At 45.8% G+C, this 14,125-nt stretch overlaps 9 non-coding genes and 1 pseudogene across 9 annotated transcripts; all 10 read left to right on the top strand.

The window, feature by feature from the left end:
• The first annotated feature begins 307 nt into the window (after nt 1–307).
• On the top strand, nt 308–498 carry LOC141218781 (U2 spliceosomal RNA). The gene has a single exon (XR_012287470.1). It is a non-coding gene; the product is annotated as a U2 spliceosomal RNA (small nuclear RNA).
• A 1,121-nt stretch (nt 499–1,619) lies between these two features.
• LOC141218780 (U2 spliceosomal RNA) lies at nt 1,620–1,810 on the top strand. The gene has a single exon (XR_012287469.1). It is a non-coding gene; the product is annotated as a U2 spliceosomal RNA (small nuclear RNA).
• A 1,119-nt stretch (nt 1,811–2,929) lies between these two features.
• LOC141218779 (U2 spliceosomal RNA) lies at nt 2,930–3,120 on the top strand. Its single transcript, XR_012287468.1, has one exon. It is a non-coding gene; the product is annotated as a U2 spliceosomal RNA (small nuclear RNA).
• A 1,122-nt stretch (nt 3,121–4,242) lies between these two features.
• LOC141218777 (U2 spliceosomal RNA) lies at nt 4,243–4,433 on the top strand. Its single transcript, XR_012287467.1, has one exon. It is a non-coding gene; the product is annotated as a U2 spliceosomal RNA (small nuclear RNA).
• A 1,121-nt stretch (nt 4,434–5,554) lies between these two features.
• On the top strand, nt 5,555–5,745 carry LOC141218776 (U2 spliceosomal RNA). Its single transcript, XR_012287466.1, has one exon. It is a non-coding gene; the product is annotated as a U2 spliceosomal RNA (small nuclear RNA).
• A 1,122-nt stretch (nt 5,746–6,867) lies between these two features.
• Nucleotides 6,868–7,058, top strand: LOC141218774 (U2 spliceosomal RNA). Its single transcript, XR_012287464.1, has one exon. It is a non-coding gene; the product is annotated as a U2 spliceosomal RNA (small nuclear RNA).
• A 1,123-nt stretch (nt 7,059–8,181) lies between these two features.
• LOC141218773 (U2 spliceosomal RNA) lies at nt 8,182–8,372 on the top strand. Its single transcript, XR_012287463.1, has one exon. It is a non-coding gene; the product is annotated as a U2 spliceosomal RNA (small nuclear RNA).
• A 1,120-nt stretch (nt 8,373–9,492) lies between these two features.
• LOC141218125 (U2 spliceosomal RNA) lies at nt 9,493–9,683 on the top strand. Its single transcript, XR_012286886.1, has one exon. It is a non-coding gene; the product is annotated as a U2 spliceosomal RNA (small nuclear RNA).
• A 2,033-nt stretch (nt 9,684–11,716) lies between these two features.
• Nucleotides 11,717–11,897, top strand: LOC141218363 (U2 spliceosomal RNA; annotated as a pseudogene).
• Nucleotides 11,898–13,018: 1,121 nt separating this feature from the next.
• On the top strand, nt 13,019–13,209 carry LOC141218557 (U2 spliceosomal RNA). The gene has a single exon (XR_012287253.1). It is a non-coding gene; the product is annotated as a U2 spliceosomal RNA (small nuclear RNA).
• The last annotated feature ends 916 nt before the right edge of the window (nt 13,210–14,125 follow it).

The raw sequence follows: 14,125 nt of genomic DNA, 5'->3' as shown, positions 1-14,125 counted from the left end.
AACCCTCCTGCTAAGGGTAGACAGCTGCTCGTTCCACCCCCCCCCCCGCCTTAATTGGTTCTCCTCCCTTCCAACGGTGTTGAGGCGGGTGGGATCAGCCGGGGGTTGAGGGTACTGTGCTAAAAGAGGTGGAGTTATGCAGATCTAAAACGCGTGGATTGCAGCAGCAGCAAGCCGAAAAGTGCAGGCATGTGAGGGATCTAGAGGTTGACAGCATGTCTTCTTAACGGGAGTCCAGGTGGCCATCTCCACAAATGGACTTTTCAGAATCCTTGGGTGGCACCGTAGTCGGAAACCAATTCTGGTTATCGCTTCTCGGCCTTTTGGCTAAGATCAAGTGTAGTATCTGTTCTTATCAGTTTAATATCTGATACGTCCCCTATCTGGGGACCATATATTAAATGGATTTTTAGAACAGGGAGATGGAAAAAGAGCTTGCTCTGTCCACTCCACGCATTGACCTGGTATTGCAGTATCTCCAGGACCGGTGCACCCCTTCTTTAATGCAGTTTCTAAAATCAGAAAGAATTGAATTCAATGCTTTTTGTTCATTTTGCTTGTTTGTCGGATTTTGGGATGGACTCTTTGGCTTTGCTTTTCTTCTCCTCATTGGATTTTTCATGTTAAAAGTTGCAGAAGCCAGATGACAAGCTCATTTTGGTTCAACTTCAGCAACTGTGCATTGCATTGCCATGTAATGTAATGTAATGCAATGCTATCTATCTAGCTCTCCCTCTATACTTCCTTTTGGATAAACAGACATATTAGGCAAGCATTTTGGAGCTTTCACCTAAATAACTACAGGTGGTGAGATAAGCTGCACAATATAATTGACCTTTCAGTATATTGTTGCACACACACCATCTATTTAGCAAATGCCCTTGTTATCAACAGCAGCCTTTTAAACTCACCTGAGCTAACAGGTATGTGAGCTGGTTACTCTGCTGCGCTTAAAATTTCTTTTTTGGTTTGCTACAATGCCTTTTCTGAAACGTTGTCTCCCTCTGCTGGAACACTGACTTCTTTCATTTAATGCCTGCAGACTATAAAAGAGAAACCAACCCAAAAAGTTTGGTTGATTAGTCTGTGGCATTCTTTTAAACTGTTGCTTATGGCGGTCTCTGTGAGCTTCTCAGTGACATTCAGCCATCCAGGTATCCCGCCTGCAGTAGACGGAATGTGGCAATGGAACGCTGGCTGCGCGTGTCATAATAGGCTCTGAGCCTTTATATACCTGCGCACAGCAGCAGCCACCTTCAGTCTGCTGCTGGACAGCCAGCAGCAGCAGCAGCAGGAGAGGTAATTAATCAGCAACCCTCCTGCTAAGGGTAGACAGCTGCTCTTTCCACCCCCCCCCCCGCCTTAATTGGTTCTCCTCCCTTCCAACGGTGTTGAGGCGGGTGGGAACAGCCGGGGGTTGAGGGTACTGTGCTAAAAGAGGTGGAATTATGCAGATCTAAAACGCGTGGATTGCAGCAGCAGCAAGCCGAAAAGTGCAGGCATGTGAGGGATCTAGAGGTTGACAGCATGTCTTCTTAACGGGAGTCCAGGTGGCCATCTCCACAAATGGACTTTTCAGAATCCTTGGGTGGCACCGTAGTCGGAAACCAATTCTGGTTATCGCTTCTCGGCCTTTTGGCTAAGATCAAGTGTAGTATCTGTTCTTATCAGTTTAATATCTGATACGTCCCCTATCTGGGGACCATATATTAAATGGATTTTTAGAACAGGGAGATGGAAAAAGAGCTTGCTCTGTCCACTCCACGCATTGACCTGGTATTGCAGTATCTCCAGGACCGGTGCACCCCTTCTTTAATGCAGTTTCTAAAATCAGAAAGAATTGAATTCAATGCTTTTTGTTCATTTTGCTTGTTTGTCGGATTTTGGGATGGACTCTTTGGCTTTGCTTTTCTTCTCCTCATTGGATTTTTCATGTTAAAAGTTGCAGAAGCCAGATGACAAGCTCATTTTGGTTCAACTTCAGCAACTGTGCATTGCATTGCCATGTAATGTAATGTAATGCAATGCTATCTATCTAGCTCTCCCTCTATACTTCCTTTTGGATAAACAGACATATTAGGCAAGCATTTTGGAGCTTTCACCTAAATAACTACAGGTGGTGAGATAAGCTGCACAATATAATTGACCTTTCAGTATATTGTTGCACACACACCATCTATTTAGCAAATGCCCTTGTTATCAACAGCAGCCTTTTAAACTCACCTGAGCTAACAGGTATGTGAGCTGGTTACTCTGCTGCGCTTAAAATTTCTTTTTTGGTTTGCTACAATGCCTTTTCTGAAACGTTGTCTCCCTCTGCTGGAACACTGACTTCTTTCATTTAATGCCTGCAGACTATAAAAGAGAAACCAACCCAAAAAGTTTGGTTGATTAGTCTGTGGCATTCTTTTAAACTGTTGCTTATGGCGGTCTCTGTGAGCTTCTCAGTGACATTCAGCCATCCAGGTATCCCTCCTGCAGTAGACGGAATGTGGCAATGGAACGCTGGCTGCGCGTGTCATAATAGGCTCTGAGCCTTTATATACCTGCGCACAGCAGCAGCCACCTTCAGTCTGCTGCTGGACAGCCAGCAGCAGCAGCAGCAGGAGAGGTAATTAATCAGCAACCCTCCTGCTAAGGGTAGACAGCTGCTCGTTCCACCCCCCCCCGCCTTAATTGGTTCTCCTCCCTTCCAACGGTGTTGAGGCGGGTGGGAACAGCCGGGGGTTGAGGGTACTGTGCTTAAAGAGGTGGAGTTATGCAGATCTAAAACGCGTGGATTGCAGCAGCAGCAAGCCGAAAAGTGCAGGCATGTGAGGGATCTAGAGGTTGACAGCATGTCTTCTTAACGGGAGTCCAGGTGGCCATCTCCACAAATGGACTTTTCAGAATCCTTGGGTGGCACCGTAGTCGGAAACCAATTCTGGTTATCGCTTCTCGGCCTTTTGGCTAAGATCAAGTGTAGTATCTGTTCTTATCAGTTTAATATCTGATACGTCCCCTATCTGGGGACCATATATTAAATGGATTTTTAGAACAGGGAGATGGAAAAAGAGCTTGCTCTGTCCACTCCACGCATTGACCTGGTATTGCAGTATCTCCAGGACCGGTGCACCCCTTCTTTAATGCAGTTTCTAAAATCAGAAAGAATTGAATTCAATGCTTTTTGTTCATTTTGCTTGTTTGTCGGATTTTGGGATGGACTCTTTGGCTTTGCTTTTCTTCTCCTCATTGGATTTTTCATGTTAAAAGTTGCAGAAGCCAGATGACAAGCTCATTTTGGTTCAACTTCAGCAACTGTGCATTGCATTGCCATGTAATGTAATGTAATGCAATGCTATCTATCTAGCTCTCCCTCTATACTTCCTTTTGGATAAACAGACATATTAGGCAAGCATTTTGGAGCTTTCACCTAAATAACTACAGGTGGTGAGATAAGCTGCACAATATAATTGACCTTTCAGTATATTGTTGCACACACACCATCTATTTAGCAAATGCCCTTGTTATCAACAGCAGCCTTTTAAACTCACCTGAGCTAACAGGTATGTGAGCTGGTTACTCTGCTGCGCTTAAAATTTCTTTTTTGGTTTGCTACAATGCCTTTTCTGAAACGTTGTCTCCCTCTGCTGGAACACTGACTTCTTTCATTTAATGCCTGCAGACTATAAAAGAGAAACCAACCCAAAAAGTTTGGTTGATTAGTCTGTGGCATTCTTTTAAACTGTTGCTTATGGCGGTGTCTGTGAGCTTCTCAGTGACATTCAGCCATCCAGGTATCCCGCCTGCAGTAGACGGAATGTGGCAATGGAACGCTGGCTGCGCGTGTCATAATAGGCTCTGAGCCTTTATATACCTGCGCACAGCAGCAGCCACCTTCAGTCTGCTGCTGGACAGCCAGCAGCAGCAGCAGCAGGAGAGGTAATTAATCAGCAACCCTCCTGCTAAGGGTAGACAGCTGCTCGTTCCACCCCCCCCCCCCGCCTTAATTGGTTCTCCTCCCTTCCAACGGTGTTGAGGCGGGTGGGAACAGCCGGGGGTTGAGGGTACTGTGCTAAAAGAGGTGGAGTTATGCAGATCTAAAACGCGTGGATTGCAGCAGCAGCAAGCCGAAAAGTGCAGGCATGTGAGGGATCTAGAGGTTGACAGCATGTCTTCTTAACGGGAGTCCAGGTGGCCATCTCCACAAATGGACTTTTCAGAATCCTTGGGTGGCACCGTAGTCGGAAACCAATTCTGGTTATCGCTTCTCGGCCTTTTGGCTAAGATCAAGTGTAGTATCTGTTCTTATCAGTTTAATATCTGATACGTCCCCTATCTGGGGACCATATATTAAATGGATTTTTAGAACAGGGAGATGGAAAAAGAGCTTGCTCTGTCCACTCCACGCATTGACCTGGTATTGCAGTATCTCCAGGACCGGTGCACCCCTTCTTTAATGCAGTTTCTAAAATCAGAAAGAATTGAATTCAATGCTTTTTGTTCATTTTGCTTGTTTGTCGGATTTTGGGATGGACTCTTTGGCTTTGCTTTTCTTCTCCTCATTGGATTTTTCATGTTAAAAGTTGCAGAAGCCAGATGACAAGCTCATTTTGGTTCAACTTCAGCAACTGTGCATTGCATTGCCATGTAATGTAATGTAATGCAATGCTATCTATCTAGCTCTCCCTCTATACTTCCTTTTGGATAAACAGACATATTAGGCAAGCATTTTGGAGCTTTCACCTAAATAACTACAGGTGGTGAGATAAGCTGCACAATATAATTGACCTTTCAGTATATTGTTGCACACACACCATCTATTTAGCAAATGCCCTTGTTATCAACAGCAGCCTTTTAAACTCACCTGAGCTAACAGGTATGTGAGCTGGTTACTCTGCTGCGCTTAAAATTTCTTTTTTGGTTTGCTACAATGCCTTTTCTGAAACGTTGTCTCCCTCTGCTGGAACACTGACTTCTTTCATTTAATGCCTGCAGACTATAAAAGAGAAACCAACCCAAAAAGTTTGGTTGATTAGTCTGTGGCATTCTTTTAAACTGTTGCTTATGGCGGTCTCTGTGAGCTTCTCAGTGACATTCAGCCATCCAGGTATCCCGCCTGCAGTAGACGGAATGTGGCAATGGAACGCTGGCTGCGCGTGTCATAATAGGCTCTGAGCCTTTATATACCTGCGCACAGCAGCAGCCACCTTCAGTCTGCTGCTGGACAGCCAGCAGCAGCAGCAGCAGGAGAGGTAATTAATCAGCAACCCTCCTGCTAAGGGTAGACAGCTGCTCGTTCCACCCCCCCCCCCGCCTTAATTGGTTCTCCTCCCTTCCAACGGTGTTGAGGCGGGTGGGAACAGCCGGGGGTTGAGGGTACTGTGCTAAAAGAGGTGGAGTTATGCAGATCTAAAACGCGTGGATTGCAGCAGCAGCAAGCCGAAAAGTGCAGGCATGTGAGGGATCTAGAGGTTGACAGCATGTCTTCTTAACGGGAGTCCAGGTGGCCATCTCCACAAATGGACTTTTCAGAATCCTTGGGTGGCACCGTAGTCGGAAACCAATTCTGGTTATCGCTTCTCGGCCTTTTGGCTAAGATCAAGTGTAGTATCTGTTCTTATCAGTTTAATATCTGATACGTCCCCTATCTGGGGACCATATATTAAATGGATTTTTAGAACAGGGAGATGGAAAAAGAGCTTGCTCTGTCCACTCCACGCATTGACCTGGTATTGCAGTATCTCCAGGACCGGTGCACCCCTTCTTTAATGCAGTTTCTAAAATCAGAAAGAATTGAATTCAATGCTTTTTGTTCATTTTGCTTGTTTGTCGGATTTTGGGATGGACTCTTTGGCTTTGCTTTTCTTCTCCTCATTGGATTTTTCATGTTAACAGTTGCAGAAGCCAGATGACAAGCTCATTTTGGTTCAACTTCACCAACTGTGCATTGCATTGCCATGTAATGTAATGTAATGCAATGCTATCTATCTAGCTCTCCCTCTATACTTCCTTTTGGATAAACAGACATATTAGGCAAGCATTTTGGAGCTTTCACCTAAATAACTACAGGTGGTGAGATAAGCTGCACAATATAATTGACCTTTCAGTATATTGTTGCACACACACCATCTATTTAGCAAATGCCCTTGTTATCAACAGCAGCCTTTTAAACTCACCTGAGCTAACAGGTATGTGAGCTGGTTACTCTGCTGCGCTTAAAATTTCTTTTTTGGTTTGCTACAATGCCTTTTCTGAAACGTTGTCTCCCTCTGCTGGAACACTGACTTCTTTCATTTAATGCCTGCAGACTATAAAAGAGAAACCAACTTAAAAAGTTTGGTTGATTAGTCTGTGGCATTCTTTTAAACTGTTGCTTATGGCGGTCTCTGTGAGCTTCTCAGTGACATTCAGCCATCCAGGTATCCCGCCTGCAGTAGACGGAATGTGACAATGGAACGCTGGCTGCGCGTGTCATAATAGGCTCTGAGCCTTTATATACCTGCGCACAGCAGCAGCCACCTTCAGTCTGCTGCTGGACAGCCAGCAGCAGCAGCAGCAGGAGAGGTAATTAATCAGCAACCCTCCTGCTAAGGGTAGACAGCTGCTCGTTCCACCCCCCCCCCCCGCCTTAATTGGTTCTCCTCCCTTCCAACGGAGTTGAGGCGGGTGGGAACAGCCGGGGGTTGAGGGTACTGTGCTAAAAGAGGTGGAGTTATGCAGATCTAAAACGCGTGGATTGCAGCAGCAGCAAGCCGAAAAGTGCAGGCATGTGAGGGATCTAGAGGTTGACAGCATGTCTTCTTAACGGGAGTCCAGGTGGCCATCTCCACAAATGGACTTTTCAGAATCCTTGGGTGGCACCGTAGTCGGAAACCAATTCTGGTTATCGCTTCTCGGCCTTTTGGCTAAGATCAAGTGTAGTATCTGTTCTTATCAGTTTAATATCTGATACGTCCCCTATCTGGGGACCATATATTAAATGGATTTTTAGAACAGGGAGATGGAAAAAGAGCTTGCTCTGTCCACTCCACGCATTGACCTGGTATTGCAGTATCTCCAGGACCGGTGCACCCCTTCTTTAATGCATTTTCTAAAATCAGAAAGTATTGAATTCAATGCTTTTTGTTCATTTTGCTTGTTTGTCGGATTTTGGGATTGAGTCTTTGGCTTTGCTTTTCTTCTCCTCATTGGATTTTTCATGTTAAAAGTTGCAGAAGCCAGATGACAAGCTCATTTTGGTTCAACTTCAGCAACTGTGCATTGCATTGCCATGTAATGTAATGTAATGCAATGCTATCTATCTAGCTCTCCCTCTATACTTCCTTTTGGATAAACAGACATATTAGGCAAGCATTTTGGAGCTTTCACCTAAATAACTACAGGTGGTGAGATAAGCTGCACAATATAATTGACCTTTCAGTATATTGTTGCACACACACCATCTATTTAGCAAATGCCCTTGTTATCAACAGCAGCCTTTTAAACTCACCTGAGCTCACAGGTATGTGAGCTGGTTACTCTGCTGCGCTTAAAATTTATTTTTTGGTTTGCTACAATGCCTTTTCTGAAACGTTGTCTCCCTCTGCTGGAACACTGACTTCTTTCATTTAATGCCTGCAGACTATAAAAGAGAAACCAACCCAAAAAGTTTGGTTGATTAGTCTGTGGCATTCTTTTAAACTGTTGCTTATGGCGGTCTCTGTGAGCTTCTCAGTGACATTCAGCCATCCAGGTATCCCGCCTGCAGTAGACGGAATGTGGCAATGGAACGCTGGCTGCGCGTGTTATAATAGGCTCTGAGCCTTTATATACCTGCGCACAGCAGCAGCCACCTTCAGTCTGCTGCTGGACAGCCACCAGCAGCAGCAGCAGCAGGAGAGGTAATTAATCAGCAACCCTCCTGCTAAGGGTAGACAGCTGCTCGTTCCACCCCCCCCCCGCCTTAATTGGTTCTCCTCCCTTCCAACGGTGTTGAGGCGGGTGGGAACAGCCGGGGGTTGAGGGTACTGTGCTAAAAGAGGTGGAGTTATGCAGATCTAAAATGCGTGGATTGCAGCAGCAGCAAGCCGAAAAGTGCAGGCATGTGAGGGATCTAGAGGTTGACAGCATGTCTTCTTAACGGGAGTCCAGGTGGCCATCTCCACAAATGGACATTTCAGAATCCTTGGGTGGCACCGTAGTCGGAAACGAATTCTGGTTATCGCTTCTCGGCCTTTTGGCTAAGATCAAGTGTAGTATCTGTTCTTATCAGTTTAATATCTGATACGTCCCCTATCTGGGGACCATATATTAAATGGATTTTTAGAACAGGGAGATGGAAAAAGAGCTTGCTCTGTCCACTCCACGCATTGACCTGGTATTGCAGTATCTCCAGGACCGGTGCACCCCTTCTTTAATGCAGTTTCTAAAATCAGAAAGAATTGAATTCAATGCTTTTTGTTCATTTTGCTTGTTTGTCGGATTTTGGGATGGACTCTTTGGCTTTGCTTTTCTTCTCCTCATTGGATTTTTCATGTTAACAGTTGCAGAAGCCAGATGACAAGCTCATTTTGGTTCAACTTCACCAACTGTGCATTGCATTGCCATGTAATGTAATGTAATGCAATGCTATCTATCTAGCTCTCCCTCTATACTTCCTTTTGGATAAACAGACATATTAGGCAAGCATTTTGGAGCTTTCACCTAAATAACTACAGGTGGTGAGATAAGCTGCACAATATAATTGACCTTTCAGTATATTGTTGCACACACACCATCTATTTAGCAAATGCCCTTGTTATCAACAGCAGCCTTTTAAACTCACCTGAGCTAACAGGTATGTGAGCTGGTTACTCTGCTGCGCTTAAAATTTCTTTTTTGGTTTGCTACAATGCCTTTTCTGAAACGTTGTCTCCCTCTGCTGGAACACTGACTTCTTTCATTTAATGCCTGCAGACTATAAAAGAGAAACCAACCCAAAAAGTTTGGTTGATTAGTCTGTGGCATTCTTTTAAACTGTTGCTTATGGCGGTCTCTGTGAGCTTCTCAGTGACATTCAGCCATCCAGGTATCCCGCCTGCAGTAGACGGAATGTGGCAATGGAACGCTGGCTGCGCGTGTCATAATAGGCTCTGAGCCTTTATATACCTGCGCACAGCAGCAGCCACCTTCAGTCTGCTGCTGGACAGCCAGCAGCAGCAGCAGCAGGAGAGGTAATTAATCAGCAACCCTCCTGCTAAGGGTAGACAGCTGCTCGTTCCACCCCCCCCCCGCCTTAATTGGTTCTCCTCCCTTCCAACGGAGTTGAGGCGGGTGGGAACAGCCGGGGGTTGAGGGTACTGTGCTAAAAGAGGTGGAGTTATGCAGATCTAAAACGCGTGGATTGCAGCAGCAGCAAGCCGAAAAGTGCAGGCATGTGAGGGATCTAGAGGTTGACAGCATGTCTTCTTAACGGGAGTCCAGGTGGCCATCTCCACAAATGGACTTTTCAGAATCCTTGGGTGGCACCGTAGTCGGAAACCAATTCTGGTTATCGCTTCTCGGCCTTTTGGCTAAGATCAAGTGTAGTATCTGTTCTTATCAGTTTAATATCTGATACGTCCCCTATCTGGGGACCATACATTAAATGGATTTTTAGAACAGGGAGATGGAAAAAGAGCTTGCTCTGTCCACTCCACGCATTGACCTGGTATTGCAGTATCTCCAGGACCGGTGCACCCCTTCTTTAATGCAGTTTCTAAAATCAGAAAGAATTGAATTCAATGCTTTTTGTTCATTTTGCTTGTTTGTCGGATTTTGGGATGGACTCTTTGGCTTTGCTTTTCTTCTCCTCATTAGATTTTTCATGTTAAAAGTTGCAGAAGCCAGATGACAAGCTCATTTCGGTTCAACTTCAGCAACTGTGCATTGCATTGCCATGTAATGTAATGTAATGCAATGCTATCTATCTAGCTCTCCCTCTATACTTCCTTTTGGATAAACAGACATATTAGGCAAGCATTTTGGAGCTTTCACCTAAATAACTACAGGTGGTGAGATAAGCTGCACAATATAATTGACCTTTCAGTATATTGTTGCACACACACCATCTATTTAGCAAATGCCCTTGTTATCAACAGCAGCCTTTTAAACTCACCTGAGCTAACAGGTATGTGAGCTGGTTACTCTGCTGCGCTTAAAATTTCTTTTTTGGTTTGCTACAATGCCTTTTCTGAAACGTTGTCTCCCTCTGCTGGAACACTGCCTTCTTTCATTTAATGCCTGCAGACTATAAAAGAGAAACCAACCCAAAAAGTTTGGTTGATTAGTCTGTGGCATTCTTTTAAACTGTTGCTTATGGCGGTCTCTGTGAGCTTCTCAGTGACATTCAGCCATCCAGGTATCCCGCCTGCAGTAGACGGAATGTGGCAATGGAACGCTGGCTGCGCGTGTCATAATAGGCTCTGAGCCTTTATATACCTGCGCACAGCAGCAGCCACCTTCAGTCTGCTGCTGGACAGCCAGCAGCAGCAGCAGCAGGAGAGGTAATTAATCAGCAACCCTCCTGCTAAGGGTAGACAGCTGCTCGTTCCACCCCCCCCCCCCCGCCTTAATTGGTTCTCCTCCCTTCCAACGGTGTTGAGGCGGGTGGGAACAGCCGGGGGTTGAGGGTACTGTGCTAAAAGAGGTGGAGTTATGCAGATCTAAAACGCGTGGATTGCAGCAGCAGCAAGCCGAAAAGTGCAGGCATGTGAGGGATCTAGAGGTTGACAGCATGTCTTCTTAACGGGAGTCCAGGTGGCCATCTCCACAAATGGACTTTTCAGAATCCTTGGGTGGCACCGTAGTCGGAAACCAATTCTGGTTATCGCTTCTCGGCCTTTTGGCTAAGATCAAGTGTAGTCGGCCTTTTGGCTAAGATCAAGTGTAGTATCTTTCGAAAAGGCGGTTTTGGATGTTGGCCGCCCTAGTACATTGATACATTATGCACACTGGGGTTTAGGTGCTTGTTAGTACGCCAGGTGGCTAATATAGTCATCTGGTGGAAAGCATGGCCCCCCAGGATCGACGCCATTGGGCCGGGGGAAGATCGAAAGCCCGAAGTGTGAAGTGCCCCAGGAGTGGTGACCCTGGGGTGCCTTAACTCACTGGGATTGGGAACCCCACTTGAGTTTATGGCACATTTGCACAAGCACTTCAAATTTTCTTTCTTCGCACACACCCTTATTCCGGGCCTTCTGGCCTTAGGATGGGGAATTTTTCAATTCCCGGTCGAAGGTCCGGGCAGTATTATACTGTGCAACCTTCACTATTTATTTAATTTCTTTGTCACTGTGTGTCCACTTATTCACGTGTGTCACGTCCTACTAGGATTTTGTCGGGATGCGGTTCCCTTACGGGTTCCTCTCTTGGCAGGTCTAGGGGGGGAGTGTGTGGCCATCAGGTTCCGCTCCCCCCTGAACCCCCCTGGCTCTCCTCTTTCGGGAGGAGAGCGTTGTTGGCTCCCCTCTTCCGGGAGGGGAGCACAGTCTTTGGCTCCCAGTGCCTTGCTCGGGTGAGAACTCGGGCAGGTGCTGGGGGTAAGATTGGGTCGCCTCTGGCTTCGGCTGGAGGTGGCTTTTTGTCCCTGTTCCTCGCTGTGGCCTTTTGGCTCGGAGGGACGGGGAATGGTTTGGGGGACCCTTCTCCTTTTGGAGAGGGTTTCAAGAAGACCAGCATCCTAGTGCACTTTTTTTGTGGCACTTGTCACTTTTTTAAGCGCACTCGGGTTTTGTACACGAATTCGGCTTTCGATAGAAAAAAAATCTGTTCTTATCAGTTTAATATCTGATACGTCCCCTATCTGGGGACCATATATTAAATGGATTTTTAGAACAGGGAGATGGAAAAAGAGCTTGCTCTGTCCACTCCACGCATTGACCTGGTATTGCAGTATCTCCAGGACCGGTGCACCCCTTCTTTAATGCAGTTTCTAAAATCAGAAAGAATTGAATTCAATGCTTTTTGTTCATTTTGCTTGTTTGTCGGATTTTGGGATGGACTCTTTGGCTTTGCTTTTCTTCTCCTCATTGGATTTTTCATGTTAAAAGTTGCAGAAGCCAGATGACAAGCTCATTTTGGTTCAACTTCAGCAACTGTGCATTGCATTGCCATGTAATGTCATGTAATGCAATGCTATCTATCTAGCTCTCCCTCTATACTTCCTTTTGGATAAACAGACATATTAGGCAAGCATTTTGGAGCTTTCACCTAAATAACTACAGGTGGTGAGATAAGCTGCACAATATAATTGACCTTTCAGTATATTGTTGCACACACACCATCTATTTAGCAAATGCCCTTGTTATCAACAGCAGCCTTTTAAACTCACCTGAGCTAACAGGTATGTGAGTTGGTTACTCTGCTGCGCTTAAAATTTCTTTTTTGGTTTGCTACAATGCCTTTTCTGAAACGTTGTCTCCCTCTGCTGGAACACTGACTTCTTTCATTTAATGCCTGCAGACTATAAAAGAGAAACCAACCCAAAAAGTTTGGTTGATTAGTCTGTGGCATTCTTTTAAACTGTTGCTTATGGCGGTCTCTGTGAGCTTCTCAGTGACATTCAGCCATCCAGGTATCCCGCCTGCAGTAGACGGAATGTGGCAATGGAACGCTGGCTGCGCGTGTCATAATAGGCTCTGAGCCTTTATATACCTGCGCACAGCAGCAGCCACCTTCAGTCTGCTGCTGGACAGCCAGCAGCAGCAGCAGCAGGAGAGGTAATTAATCAGCAACCCTCCTGCTAAGGGTAGACAGCTGCTCGATCCACCCCCCCCCCCGCCTTAATTGGTTCTCCTCCCCTCCAACGGTGTTGAGGTGGGTGGGAACAGCCGGGGGTTGAGGGTACTGTGCTAAAAGAGGTGGAGTTATGCAGATCTAAAACGCGTGGATTGCAGCAGCAGCAAGCCGAAAAGTGCAGGCATGTGAGGGATCTAGAGGTTGACAGCATGTCTTCTTAACGGGAGTCCAGGTGGCCATCTCCACAAATGGACTTTTCAGAATCCTTGGGTGGCACCGTAGTCGGAAACCAATTCTGGTTATCGCTTCTCGGCCTTTTGGCTAAGATCAAGTGTAGTATCTGTTCTTATCAGTTTAATATCTGATACGTCCCCTATCTGGGGACCATATATTAAATGGATTTTTAGAACAGGGAGATGGAAAAAGAGCTTGCTCTGTCCACTCCACGCATTGACCTGGTATTGCAGTATCTCCAGGACCGGTGCACCCTTTCTTTAATGCAGTTTCTAAAATCAGAAAGAATTGAATTCAATGCTTTTTGTTCATTTTGCTTGTTTGTCGGATTTTGGGATGGACTCTTTGGCTTTGCTTTTCTTCTCCTCATTGGATTTTTCATGTTAAAAGTTGCAGAAGCCAGATGACAAGCTCATTTTGGTTCAACTTCAGCAACTGTGCATTGCATTGCCATGTAATGTAATGTAATGCAATGCTATCTATCTAGCTCTCCCTCTATACTTCCTTTTGGATAAACAGACATATTAGGCAAGCATTTTGGAGCTTTCACCTAAATAACTACAGGTGGTGAGATAAGCTGCACAATATAATTGACCTTTCAGTATATTGTTGCACACACACCATCTATTTAGCAAATGCCCTTGTTATCAACAGCAGACTTTTAAACTCACCTGAGCTAACAGGTATGTGAGCTGGTTACTCTGCTGCGCTTAAAATTTCTTTTTTGGTTTGCTACAATGCCTTTTCTGAAACGTTGTCTCCCTCTGCTGGAACACTGACTTCTTTCATTTAAAGCCTGCAGACTATAAAAGAGAAACCAACCCAAAAAGTTTGGTTGATTAGTCTGTGGCATTCTTTTAAACTGTTGCTTATGGCGGTCTCTGTGAGCTTCTCAGTGACATTCAGCCATCCAGGTATCCCGCCTGCAGTAGACGGAATGTGGCAATGGAACGCTGGCTGCGCGTGTCATAATAGGCTCTGAGCCTTTATATACCTGCGCACAGCAGCAGCCACCTTCAGTCTGCTGCTGGACAGCCAGCAGCAGCAGCAGCAGGAGAGGTAATTAATCAGCAACCCTCCTGCTAAGGGTAGACAGCTGCTCGTTCCACCCCCCCCCCGCCTTAATTGGTTCTCCTCCCTTCCAACGGTGTTGAGGCGGGTGGGAACAGCCGGG

The sequence above is a fragment of the Phyllobates terribilis genome, unplaced genomic scaffold (assembly GCF_046119375.1).
Source record: "Phyllobates terribilis strain yellow unplaced genomic scaffold, ASM4611937v1 Scaffold_249__1_contigs__length_2872098, whole genome shotgun sequence".
In the NCBI taxonomy this organism is placed as follows: Eukaryota; Metazoa; Chordata; class Amphibia; order Anura; family Dendrobatidae; genus Phyllobates; species Phyllobates terribilis.
Note: the sequence above shows the minus strand (reverse complement) of the source record. Positions and strands in the feature narration are given on the sequence as shown.